Source organism: Pseudophryne corroboree, chromosome 2, assembly GCF_028390025.1.
Source record: "Pseudophryne corroboree isolate aPseCor3 chromosome 2, aPseCor3.hap2, whole genome shotgun sequence".
NCBI lineage: Eukaryota > Metazoa > Chordata > Amphibia > Anura > Myobatrachidae > Pseudophryne > Pseudophryne corroboree.
In genome coordinates, this window is record NC_086445.1 from 855,734,467 (window position 1) to 855,747,941 (window position 13,475).

Here is a 13,475-nt window from a genome sequence, read left to right on the forward strand (position 1 = left end):
CACAATCTCTTTCTATTAAACCCCATGATGCAATCCAACATCTTGCACCTCACCAGGTACATAGATGACCTATTTATCATTTGGACAGGTACCAGTCAAGACTTCAAAATTGCGATGGATCATGCCAATACTTTGGATGACGACATCAGTGAACAACAGGTGCAATTCCTGGATGTGGAAGTCTCCATACAGGATGGGAAGCTCACAACCGATCTATACAGAAAACCTACAGACCGAAACACTATTTTGAGGGCTGATTATTATTATTATTACCAGTTATTTATATAGCGCACACAAATTCCGCAGCGCTGTACAGAGAATATTTTGGTCATTCACATCAGTCCCTGCCCCAGTGGAGCTTACACTCTATATTCCCTATCACACGCACACGCATTCATACTAGGGTAATTTTGTTGGGAGCCAATTAACCTACCAGTATATTTTTGGATTGTGGGAGGAAACCGGAGTACCCGGAGGAAACCCACGCAAGTACGGGGAGAATATACAAACTCCCCACAGTTAGGGCCATGGTGGGAACTGATTGAGACACAAAACTGGGGTGTTGACTGAGTCTTCCCAAATCTCAATTTCTTCGTGCAGTTCGCACCTGTGATACGCTTGCCAAAGCAGAACGACGAATAGATCTGATGATCCAGCAATTTGTCACCCGAGGGTATGACATTACTCGCCTGATGGACACTAAACAACAAGTGTTAGCCATTCAACGTGAAGACACTCTGTCCTAAAACTACTTGCGGAACACTGGACAAAAGGGTTCCCTTTGTCCAGGAATTTCATCCTCTTTGCCATAAGATCATGCAAAATGGTAAGAGGCTGTGGCCCATAATCACGGCAGATCCGGACCTAAAATCCTTCCAGAAGTGCAAGCTGATGCCAAGTTACAAACGGAACCGCAATCTTCGAGACATGCTTGTTAAGAATGATATTTCCAACATGGACACAAGAACTCCCAAGACATTCCTTACACGACAGCCTGGCTGTTATAAGTGCCTAGATTGCACGACATGTCGTTCAATGGAATGTGGCCCATCTTTTACTCACCCGCATTCTGGGGCCAAAATTAACATCAAGCATGTTTTATCTTGTCAAAGCTCCTTTGTCATTTACTACATCAAATGCCCTTGCGGCTTACTTTACGTGGGTAAGACCATCCGGCAATTTAGGGAGAGGATGGCATTGCACCGTCAAGCCATATGCTCTGCCCTTGAGGGCACCCCTCAAGAACAACCGGTCGCCCGACACTTTCGTGAAGCAAAACACACATTGGCTAGTCTACGACACAAGGTCATTGACCATGTCCCTGCCAATCTACGTGGAGGTTACCGAGGTGCTCTGTTGCTACGCAGGGAAGCACGTTGGATTTTTGAGCTCCGCACACTTTCACCGTATGGACTCAATGAATCCAACAATTTGGGGTGTTTTCTTTAATCATGTAAATTTAACCTATACTTGAATATTGTACCTGAGGGTTAATTCCTTATATCATAAACTATGGTTATAAATGTTATCAGGGCGGTGCATACGCCAGCCTGATACATAATGATTTTTTCATTCATGCTACTTTAAAATATTTCTTGCTCATTGGGCATGTGCTTTTTGTCATTTACATATTTACTTATTGTGTTGATATTACCAGTTTTTCTTATAACAATTCATGTTATGCCACATGGCCATTTGCAAGCCTTTTGACACTTGTTTTTATGATTTATGCACTGTTTTTATGGTGATTATCTGTTCTGTTACCTACAGCGCTGTGTTGGCCTCCGGCGGGTAACCATGGCAACGGCGCTGGAGAGCGCGTATCGCCCCGGGGTGACGTCATCAAGCCGCGTCCAGGAAGCACACACAGTGTGCATGATGGTCTGTGTGGGGTTCTATTTAAGGTAAGACTGTTTTTCTTATGTTATCTTGTCCTGACGAAATTTAGTTAATAAATGAAACGTTGACCTACAAGACTGCGCTGTCAGCTTATTTCCTGAACCAGCTTGCTGTCTTCAATGAAGTCCTTTGAGTGCTGCATTCTTCTACTTTGCTATATATATATATATATATATACACATACACACACACACTTACATATATATATATATATATATATATATATATATTTATTTATTTTTTAAATCAAGCTCAGTTGTGAATAAGATAATCTAAAGTGTGCCTGAATGGTAATACTATTCTATGCACACTGGTAAGTAAATTAACATTCCTCAAATATGACACAGTAAAAACTGCCAACATACAATTACAAAAGAAGGACTGTTATCTATTATACCAAAGTACATGCAAAGAGAATTTCTTAGAAACACTTGTGACTGAAGATATCAAGGGGAAGGTTTCAAGATATGATACCACCATATATACGTGAATGAATATATGTAGTTACCCCTGACATTGGAGATTCATTCTGGTATAATCAGAAACACATACGCATAACATGTGAAACAAGGAAAATAAATAATGCCTATATTTTATCTGTACTTAGGTATACAGTTGTGTAAATCCCTGGTCAAAATACCATAAGTCACACATGTGCACTGAGGGATCCCTAACATGGAGTAAACATATTCATAGAATCCATGTGGGTATGTACTGTGTACGGCAGCGGGAGGAGATACTACTAAGGTTGCCACACAGATATCCCGTATCTAGTCCCCCCAAAAAATCTAGTACTTATAGCGGTAGATATGTATTGGGGCACAATAGCCAGATATAGTTACCACTGTACCCAATGTTGCAAGGAGGACCAGAGCTGTCAGGGGAGAATGCGTCCTGTAGGTCCTAAGCAGAGGTGTGGCGGCAGCAGAAAGATATAGTTACTGCTGTGCCCAATGTTATCAGGAGGACCGGAGCTGTCGGGGAAGAATGTGTCCCTTGAGTCCTAACCAGAGGTGCGGCAGCAGAATACCAGCTTCGCCCACTAGTGGGGATTGATCACTTCCGGATGTCAGAAGATGTTATCCGGCGAGCTGAAAAAGCCCTTGCTGGATTGTGACGCTGGTAGGTCATGTGGGATGTGGGCAGTATCCATGCACAGTTGCTAGGATACATCAGTCCCCTTACAATAGCTCACTGGCTCATGAATGAGACCTGGAGCATGTTGATCTGGTTGCCAAGCAACCACGTTACTAAATGGCCAGTGTAGAAGGTGGATGCTTAGGGCCCGGAGAGTCCCAGAGGGCCTTGGCCGGCTGAATCTCAAAACCTGTTTTAATGGTCCCGGCAAGCTGTCTGTGTTTTGACAGCTGCCGGGTACTGGCTTCTCCAGCGCACGGTGCGCCGAGGTCTCCCAATTGAGTGTGTTGGGACAGCGCGACGGAAGGGCCCGCAGCCGGCAGCAGTATAATGAGCCAGCCTGACTCACTGCCTGACACGCTGCCCTGCTGCAGCGCCGCAAGCCCAGGGTGCAGGAAACCTGGATGTAGTCCTCGGCAGCAGTGAGGGAGAAGGGTGATCGCATCACCCTTCAACTCAACACCGGGCTGCTGCAGCTGTCAGCCAGTTCCTGACTGCTGATGGCCCACACCGCATGCTGGGAGAAGGGAAAAGGGAGAGTGAGGGGAATGAGTAGCTGCCGTGAGCGTGAGGAGCCTTCCCGGAGCCAGAGAGCCAGCCAGGAGGTAAAGTATGTAACTACCAGAGTGTGTGTGTGCTTAGCTGTGTGTATTTTGCTATGTGTGTGTGTTTATACAGTATGTGTTTTGCTATGTGTGTTTAGCTGTGTGTGTGTGTATGTGTGTTTTGCTATGGGTGTGTGTATATGTGTGTTTTGCTAATTGTGCTTAGCCGAGTGTGTATGTGTGTTTTGCTATGGGTGTGTGTGAATGTATGTGTGTTTTGCTATGTCTGTTTAGCTGTGTATGTATGTTTTGCTATGTGTGTGTGTTTTGCTATAGATGTGTGTTTTGCTGTGTATTTTACTATGTGTGTATATCTCTATCACCCCTGCCTCACCCACTATCTCCGTCATCCCTGCCTCAGTCACCCACTATCTCCCTGTCACCCCTGCCTCAGTCACCCACTATCCCCCTGTCACCCCTGCCTCAGTCACCCACTATCTCCCTGTCACCCCTGCCTCAGTCACCCACTAACAGTTTTTTTGGTGGCTTTCGCTGTCCCTATTTTTAATATGGGAGGGGGGCCCATGCATATTGTTGGACCTGGGCCGACCATTCTCTAGTTCTGCCACTGATGAGGAGTCTGCTCTCAGAAGCTGGCTACAGGGGAAGGAGGAGCGCGTTTGACACTACAAAGGTGCAGCACTGTCCTGCTGGTGCCATTCAAGGTAACAGAGACATTTTACACATGCTTCCCAGCTGGTAATAGTTGCTGGAACTAAAAGCCAGCAGCGTTAGTAACTACATGCTGCTGGCTGGAATATGAATTGTGCCTGCACACTGGGTGGGAGGTACATAGACAACTGGATGCAGTAGAGGCTGGCAGAAGGGGCATTGGAGGGGTGAATGGGATACAGTGAGTGAGTATGTGTGACAGGTGAGTGAGATGCGTGACAGTGAATGGTGAGTGGTATGCGTGACAGTTAGTGGGAAAGTGTTACAGTGAGGGGTGAGTGTGTGTAACAGTTAGTGGGAAAGGGTTATAGTGAGGGGTTAGTTGGTATGTGTGACAGTGGGAAAGTGTTACAGTGAGGGGCAAATGGGTATGTGTAACAGTTAGTGGGAAAGGGTTACAGTGAGGGGTTAGTTGGTATGTGTGACAGTGAGCGAGAATGTGTGACGGTGAGTGGGTATGCATGACCGTGAGGGGTGAGAGGGTAGGTGTGACAGTGAGTGGGAAAGTGTTACAGTGAGGGCATACACTAACTGGGGGGCAGCATACACTGACTAGGCAGGTGCTATGGTTTGAGGAAGGGGGGCCCCAAATCAGTGTTTTGCTTAGGGCCCCCTGAGGTCTAAATCTGCCTCTGGAAGAAGGTCCCAGAGAGAGATAATTACAAACATACATATTACTTAGTATTAATAAAGTGCCAATATGTAACCAGATGCAAAGGGTAAACATATGTTAATATTATATAAATACAGGCCTTCCTCATATTAATTCTTAATACTTATTCATTTCTGAGGATCAATGGTTATACAAAAAAATCTAATATATATATTTGATGTGATATAAGTAACAAGCATCCACAAGCGCAGTAATCATCTATTTATTATCAATTTTGACAAATAATTGTGATAATAAATAGTGAGAAAAAATGTGAGATGATGTGTGAACTAGGTAAGTGTGTGTCTAAACTTATGGGCTAAATATAGAGCTAAAATTGAGTTAAGGAAGGTGAAGAGGTTACATTAGGGTTGTGTGTCCATAATGACAATAGGTAAGTGTGTAGAAATATAATAAGATTAGATATTCTTACTGTCTATAATGACAATAGGTAAGTACTGTACTGTATGTAAAAATATGATGTTTCAGGGTTCTTACTGTCAACACATGAGATCAGTGGTAAGTAGAATACTCCATTGTCTTAATGACTGAGAATGAAATTTAAAATGTAATTTCAAGATGATATATTACAGAAATAGACTGTAGTCTATAAAGTCATTCACTACAGGTTTGAGGCTACCCAAACGAAAAGTCCATTCACTTTCCCTTCTTAACAACTCTCTGGTCAAGTCTCCTCCTCTAATGCCTAAGTTGACCTTGTCAAGACCGAACACCTTCAATTCTTTGGGTGAATCATGATGCTTGTCATGAAAATGTTTTGCAATCGAAATAGATCCAATGTTGCATTGCGGATTGTGCCTACATGTTCTATTGTCCTTTGCTTAAGCTTCCTTGTTGTCATCTTCCCTACATATTTAACATTACAACTGCAAGTTATACAGTACACCACCCCCTCGGTGTGACAGTTAAAGAAGTGTTTAATTGGGATATCCAGTCCCTGACGATCTTGCACTACTACTGTTTTTTGGATTTGGGTACAGGCCTTACAGTGACCACAGGGGAAAGATCCAACTATTTATTATTTATTTATTTATTAACAGTTTCTTATATAGCGCAGCATATTCCATTGCTCTTTAACTATTCCTTTGGCTAGTCTAGGACGTTCCTTCGTGAAATGGCTCCGAACCAGCAAATCTTTGATGTTTATAGACCTGCGCCAACTCATTTGGATCTTAGTATATAGAAGCAGGGAGAAATCTGCATCTAGGCGTAGAATTGGAAAATGTTTCTGTATGGCGTCTCGCAGGGATCTCCATTCCAGACAGAATGAACCTACAAACCTAGTCTTGGTGTCGTCTCTATTCCTAGCAGCTTTCTTTTGAAAGATTAGGGTTTCCCTCTTGATTTGAGACACCTGTTGTTGTGCTCTCTTTAATGAACGTTTGCTGTATCCTCGCTCAATTAAACGATTTGTGAGTTCCATATTGTTTTGTTTGAAGATGGTATCCTCTGTACAGGTGCATCATAATCTCAGAAATTCTCCCTTTGGTATATTCTCAATGGTAGGAGGGAAATTTGAGCTGGTTTGTAAAAGAAGACTGTTGGTTGTTGTTCCCTTATGGAACAATTCCATAGCCAGCTTCCCTCTTCCAGATTTATATATGTTGAGATCAAGGAATGATACTTTAGACCTACTGATTGTATAGGTCAATTTGAGATTCAGGCTACTGCTATTCAATTTTTGTATGAAATTCAAAAGACGACTCTCCTCTCCATTCCAGATGATAAAGATATCATCTATGTAGCATAGCCAGCTCATTATGTGTTGATTGTACGCATCATTCTCTTCATTGAAGACATACTGCTTTTCTCACCACCCCAAGAACAGATTGGCGTATGTGGGAGCACAAGCAACCCCCATTGCGGTCCCTCTCGCTTGCAGGAAGAAGTGATCCCCAAAAGTGAAATAGTCGCTATGTAAGACAAAGCTTAGGATTTCACGTAGGAAGTTGTTAAAGTCATCCTTGTCACCCCTCTCTAAAAATAATTTGATAGCTTCTAGACCTTTAAGATGATCGAAACTTGTGTAGAGAGCCTCAACATCCAATGTTGCCAAAAGAAAATCTTCTTTACATTCAATGTCATGGATCTTTCGAAGGTTAGAGGTGTCTCTCAGATAGGAGGGAAGGGTAAAGACATGGTCCCTAAAATTAAGGTCTAAGAATCTGCTTGGTTGCTCTAATAATCCTCCATTTGCGGAGACAATAGGCCTACCAGGGGGTCTTTTCATGTTCTTATGGACCTTAGGTAACAAATAAAATGTAGGGGTTCTGGGGTTGGTGATTGAAAGATATTGTGCTTCCTGCTTGGTGATTGTCCCAGTGGTGAGGACATCATCTATTAGCCGACTATATTGCTTCAAGAATTTAGCTGTCGGATTGAGCGGGAGTCTTTGCTAACAAGAGGTACTGTGAAGTTGTCATTGAGCTTCTGCTACGTATAACTCTGCTGGCCATAGGACAATGTTCCCTCCTTTGCCCGAGGGTTTGATCACTGTATCACTCCAGGAACGCATTTCTTTGAGTGCTTGATGTTCCCTAAATTTAAGATTGTGTGAGGTGAAATAACTTTGGGGTCTAGATGAAATTTTGTTAAATTCTTTAGATACCATTTCTAAGAACATTTTTATTTCAGGACTGTTGATCTCAAGAGGATAAAAAGTGGATTTGTTCTTACAAGATGGTCTTTTTTTCGATGTTGAAATAGACTCATTGGCTGATTCCAAGTATACTTCTTCTAGTGCTTGAAGTGTTGATTGTTCTTCTTAGGAGAGGGGAGGTTCAGGGTTGTCATCTGAGTTATCCGAGCAATGTCTTGAAAAAAATTTTTTAGGAGTCATTTCCTACCGAAGAGTCTCAGATCTTTCTCCCAAGAGAATCTATTAAAAGAATGTGTTGGCGAAAAGGATAATCCTTTACTAAGGACTTCTATTTGTCCAATGGAGAGTACTTGGTTCGTGAGATTGATTAGCTGACGATTTTTGTTGGCAGTCACGTCTACCGTTTCCGTTTTTAACTTGTTGGGTACTGAGTTGTTTGTGGGGTTTCCCATTTTTGATCATTTCGACTGGTGTTTCGTTCCCCCTCTTCTCGTTTTCCTCTTGTGCGAGGCCTTTCCCTTGTCCTCTCCCTAAAAAAGGTTCCTCAATCTCTTCGCGTCTAGGACCCTGTGGATCGCTATATTCCATAGAGGAGTCCTCACTATACGAGGATTTGATCTCAGATGTACTGAGAGTTTCTCTTGATCTCCTCACTCTTTAAGGTAAGTATGCGTTCCACTTAAAAACATTATCCTGTGAAAAATCCCCTTTGTCCAGGTGGAATTTATTACGTTTCCGTTCTATAATGTTTTTTTTCATAGACCTCCAGATCCTTTTTATGTTTTTCGAAATTAGTTTGAGATGTCAGATCTTTTTCCCAAATTTCCAGAACTTTACCTATTTCCTCATGCTTTTCTCTACCTGATCTAGGATCAAATTGTCATGTTTGATCAGGATCAGAAATAGTTCTTGTGAGCACTTGAGAAGTGGGCATTCCCACTCTGTTTTGAGATTCTTTGTTGCCAAAGAAAAGGATGGGAAGATCTTCGGTCGCAAACCTCTTGGTGAGATTTTTTTTTTTTGTATAATTCTCTGGGGTCTGGATATCCCAGGTCAATCCGTGTGTCTTTGTAATGCTATCTGGAGTTTGTAAAGATCAGTTTTCCAATCTTCGGCTGTGTTTATGGTAATGTAAGTATCTGAGAATACATCTCCATAGCTTTCTACACTCTTACGTTTCGCAGATAATTAATCTCTTAACGAGAATGTCGTCATAATAAATATCAATAGTCAAGTGGCTCGTCAAATTGGATACAATTAGATAGAAAGGGAAAGAGATCCCTGTAATTGTATCAAAGATTAAAGAAGGACTGTACAAGGAATCAGAAAATGACTACCATCAGTATATTTGGAAGCATCTGCAAGTACAATGGAGGTGATTCTGCATCAGACAGGAGAGGCATAGTAAGAGATAAACCAAAAAAGACAATTTATGGGGATACCCTTAGATAGGGTGCACCACCAGAGTGACGTTAAGTCAAACAGTAGAACTATTTAAGCACAAGTAGAGAAGAAAGACTCTTTTGTGGGTGCACTCTTGAAAGTATTATAAGAAAGTCAGTATATAGTAAAGAATTAAAACATACACTTTATTATTGTCTAAAATAAAAGTATCCAATCATTGGGGACAAACATTTATAGTTTAAACACATTCAACTGAGGTATTAAGGTCATGTGTAATCACTTAAGATAGGTTTGTATATTGAACTATAGACCAAAGCCGCTTAACCTGCAAACTATTAATTGGAAATATACCAAATGGTCAATGGTAAGGACTCACGGAAATGTCACGTGTTGTCAAGCAGTATTTCACTGTCATATTAAGTAGAGTAGATATTATAGAGAACGTGTACAATACTTAGATTAGAAAAAATAAATGAACAGTAATTCTGCTGTCAGTGTTAGGCAAGGAGTTATGGACCAGATATCTGTTCTACTAAACTTGGTATTCCCAGGTGGTCTCCCATCCAAGTACTAACCAAGCCCAACATTGTTTAGCTTCCAAGACCAGACAGTATTGGGCGTCTTCAGTGTGGGATGATAGTAGATTGAAATTGATGCAGCCACTCCTTGGATCACTGATGAGAGATCACTTTGAGAAGATCTTATTGTAAGAGAAATAGTAGGAATGAACAAAAGGTGGATCTGGTGACAATGTTAGGCGGAGGTAGTACAGAGATTCTGTGAGAGTCCACGAAAAAGAGGTAAAATTGACGTGATTGTGCCTAATGGATGATAAGTGTATATATATATATATATATATATATATATATATATATATATATTTTTTTTTTTTTTTTTTTTAATCAAGCACAACAGTGGATAAGATAATCTAAAGTGTCCCTGAATGGTAATACTATTCTATGCACACCGCTAAGTATTGGGTTAAATTAACATTCCTCAAATATGGCACAGTAAAACTGCCAACATACAATTACAAAGGAAGGATTGTTATCTATTATGCCATCCCTAATGCAAGAATAGAGGATCTTAATATGGTCGCCTAGCGACCAACCTAACAGGAGCGCCGTCCCTCATACAGAGTTGAGCTTTCCATAGTTTTAATTTATGTCTCCTAGCTATTAACATATGTTTACCCTTCGTATCTGTTTACATATTGATTAGTGGCACTTTATTAATAATAAGTTATTTGTATGTAGGTGTGTAATTATCTCTCTCTGGGACCTTCTACACTGCCTGTTTAGTAACGTGGTTGCTAAAAATTGCCAGCATTAAGTGAAGTATAAATATGTTAGGAATCTCCTGCATGATTGTATGCGTTCACCAGTATTTGAGATGCAGAATGCGATGAGAGCGGTTAACTGGAGACTTGACTGTGGAATACTGGAGGTGTCAGGATACTTGAACAAGGTGTGGCAGAAATCTCCCAGTGAAATAAGCAGACTGTGGACTTTACCATAGGACTGGGATGTGGAAGTCTGAAGTGCAGCACTATACTTTAACACAGGTAAGAAACAATGTTGAGTGATTACTCAGCTCTGAGCCAAGACTTGCAGCACCAAAATGTAGCACAATAATAACTTTTGTAGATAATGGATGTCCACAGAAGTGAAGATAAACTCAGTACTTTATTTAAGCAGCAGAGTGATCACAGTAATAATCAAAGGTGCAAAATATGCATAGTAATAACAGCAGTTCAACATGAGGTTTGCAGGGATTAATTAGCCAGGAATGTAAGCAGGCACAGATGAAATCTACAGTAAATGTACAGTGCCTTGCTAAAGTATTCACCCCCTTTGCATTTTTTATGTTTTGTTGCCTCACAATCTGGAATTAAAATAGATTGTTTGAAGGTTTGCATCATTTCATTCACAGAACATGCCTACAACTTTGAAGATGTTTTTTTTTATTTTGACGCAAACAACAAATAGGTCAAAATAACAGAAAACTTCAGCGTGCATAATTATTCACCACCCTAAAGTCAGTACTTTGTAGAGCCAACTTTTACAGCAATTACAGCTGCAAGTCACTTTGGATAAGTCTCTATGAGGTGCCACATCTTGCTACTGGGATTTGTGCCCATTCCTCATGGCAAAACTGCTCCAGCTCCTTCATGTTGGATGGCTTCCACTTGTGAACAGCAATCTTCAAGTCTGACCACAGATTCTTAATTGGATTGAGACCTGGGCTTTGACTAGGCCATTTCAACACATTTAAATGTTCCCCCTTAAACCACTCAAGCGGTATGCTTTGTGTCATTGTCCTGCTGGACGGTGAACCTTATTCCCATTCTCAAATCACAGGCAGACTGAAACAGGTTTTGCTTAAGAATATCCCTGTAGTTAGCACCATCCATCTTTCCTTCGACTCGGAACAGTTTCCCAGTCCCTGCTGCTGAAAAACATCCCCACAGCATGATGCTGCCACCACCATGTTTCACTGTGGGGATAGTGTTTTTGGGGTGATGGGATGTGTTGGGTTTGCGCCAGACATAGCGTTTTCCATGGAGGCAGAGGAGTTAAATTTTAGTCTTATCTGACCAAAGCACATTCCTCCATACATTTGGGGAGTAGTCCACATGCCTTTTGCAAACTCAAAACATGCCTTTTTATTTTTAACACTAAGTAATGGCTTTTTCTGGCCACTCTTCCATAAAGCCCAGCTCTATGGAGTGTACGGCTTTTTGTGGTCACATACGCAGATACACCAGTCTCTGCTGTGTAACTCAGCAGCTCCTTCAGGGTTACCTTTGGACTCTGTGATGCCTCTCTGATTAATGTCCTCCTCGCCCGGTCTGTGAGTTTTGGTGGCCGGCCCTCTCTTGACAGGTTTGATGTGGTACCATGTTCTTTTCATTTGAAGATGATGGATTTGATGGTGCTCCGGGGGATCATTAAAGATTTGGATATTTTTTTATAACCCAACCCGGATTTGTACTTGTCGACAACTTTGTCCCCGACTTGTTTGGAGAGCTCCTTGGTCTTCATGGTGTGATGCCTTTTGCTTAGTGGTGTTGCAGCCTCTGGGGCCTTTCAGAAAAGATGTGTTTATACTGACAGATCATGTGACACTTAGATTGCACACAGGTGGACTTCAATTCACTAATGGTTATTGGTTGCACCAGAACTTTTGAGGGGCTTCATAGCAAAGGGGGTGAATACATATGCACATGCCAATTTTCAGATTTATAAAAAAAAAAAAATTATATACATTTTTCTAATTTCACTTCATGAATTTAGACTATTTTGTGCATATCTGTCACTTAAAATTCAGATTAAAATAAAAATTAAATTACAGGTTGTAATGTAACAAAATAGGTAAAAAGCCAAGGGAGGTGAATACTTTAGCAAGGCACTGTATATGCCCACGCACAGTGACAATGCTGATTTATATACAGGAATGAAAGCTATACCTTAAACACACTTTACGTACTTTTTACGCTGTTAGAGTACAGAGCCCCGTATCGTGTACGGACTTTGCGTACAAACGCCGCGCTGACGGTACAAAGTACACACAGCGCGTACACACACAATGAATACACTTTAAACCTTATGCAGCAATGCAGTGTGATGCTATTACACTTTAAATCTTATGCAGCAATGCAGTGTGATGCTATTACACTTTAAACCTTATGCAGCAATGCAGTGTGATGCTATTACACTTTAAACCTTAGCAGGGAAAGAAATACACGACACCAGTCTGTAGTTAAACCACTGGGTTCCGACACCACAGCGTATTATTGCTGAAAGGGGGTTACAATACAAACAATACAATATAACAGAGTAAATGGCTACAGTCAATGTTACATACAAGAGTGGATTCGCTTGCGCAACCCGGTCCGGTCCTCGGTCATCTGATAGATAACGTTGTGAGCCTTGTGTCTGACCAGGCCTGCTGCAGGCTCTCTTTATTCACTTCATCCAAAACATAACACAATGGATACTGTAATCTCTTTGTCCATTGGACACAGGGATGGTCATTTACAGTACAGGAGAGGTCATAGGTCTGTTTGAATAGGTGGGCGATGTCTATTTTCACTGCTCTTGTGGGTGGTCTCCTCTGGATTCCCGCCGCATACATAATGTACAGTAAATACAGTTTATATCTATATTCTGCTCCTGCACATAACTATCTGCAGGAACATGCGATCATCCTCAAACCAACACCAGAATGTTTCCCTTAAAATACCCCACAGCTGGATACCAAACACCACCTTGTAACCTTGTTCTGTCCCCTCCTATTCTGTAAAGGTGAATCCCTTTGTTCTGAAACCATTCAAACTGTTGTTACTTTCTGATGTGGTGCAGGGAGGCTATGTGTACATTGTGCACTATTTGGATTAAATATGTAATGTATTTTGCTAGCCTTCCATGCGTTCAAACACTCTATCGTAAATACTCATACCACGCGCTAATGCGCAGGACCACGG

General features: G+C 41.5%; 1 protein-coding gene and 1 pseudogene across 4 annotated transcripts in view; both read right to left on the reverse strand.

Annotated features, from left to right (window-relative positions):
- The window catches only part of SPATA22 (spermatogenesis associated 22), a 576,361-nt gene that overhangs the window by 166,139 nt on the left and 396,747 nt on the right, over nucleotides 1-13,475 (reverse strand). The window lies entirely within an intron of this gene.
- Nucleotides 9,516-9,634, reverse strand: LOC135051487 (5S ribosomal RNA; annotated as a pseudogene).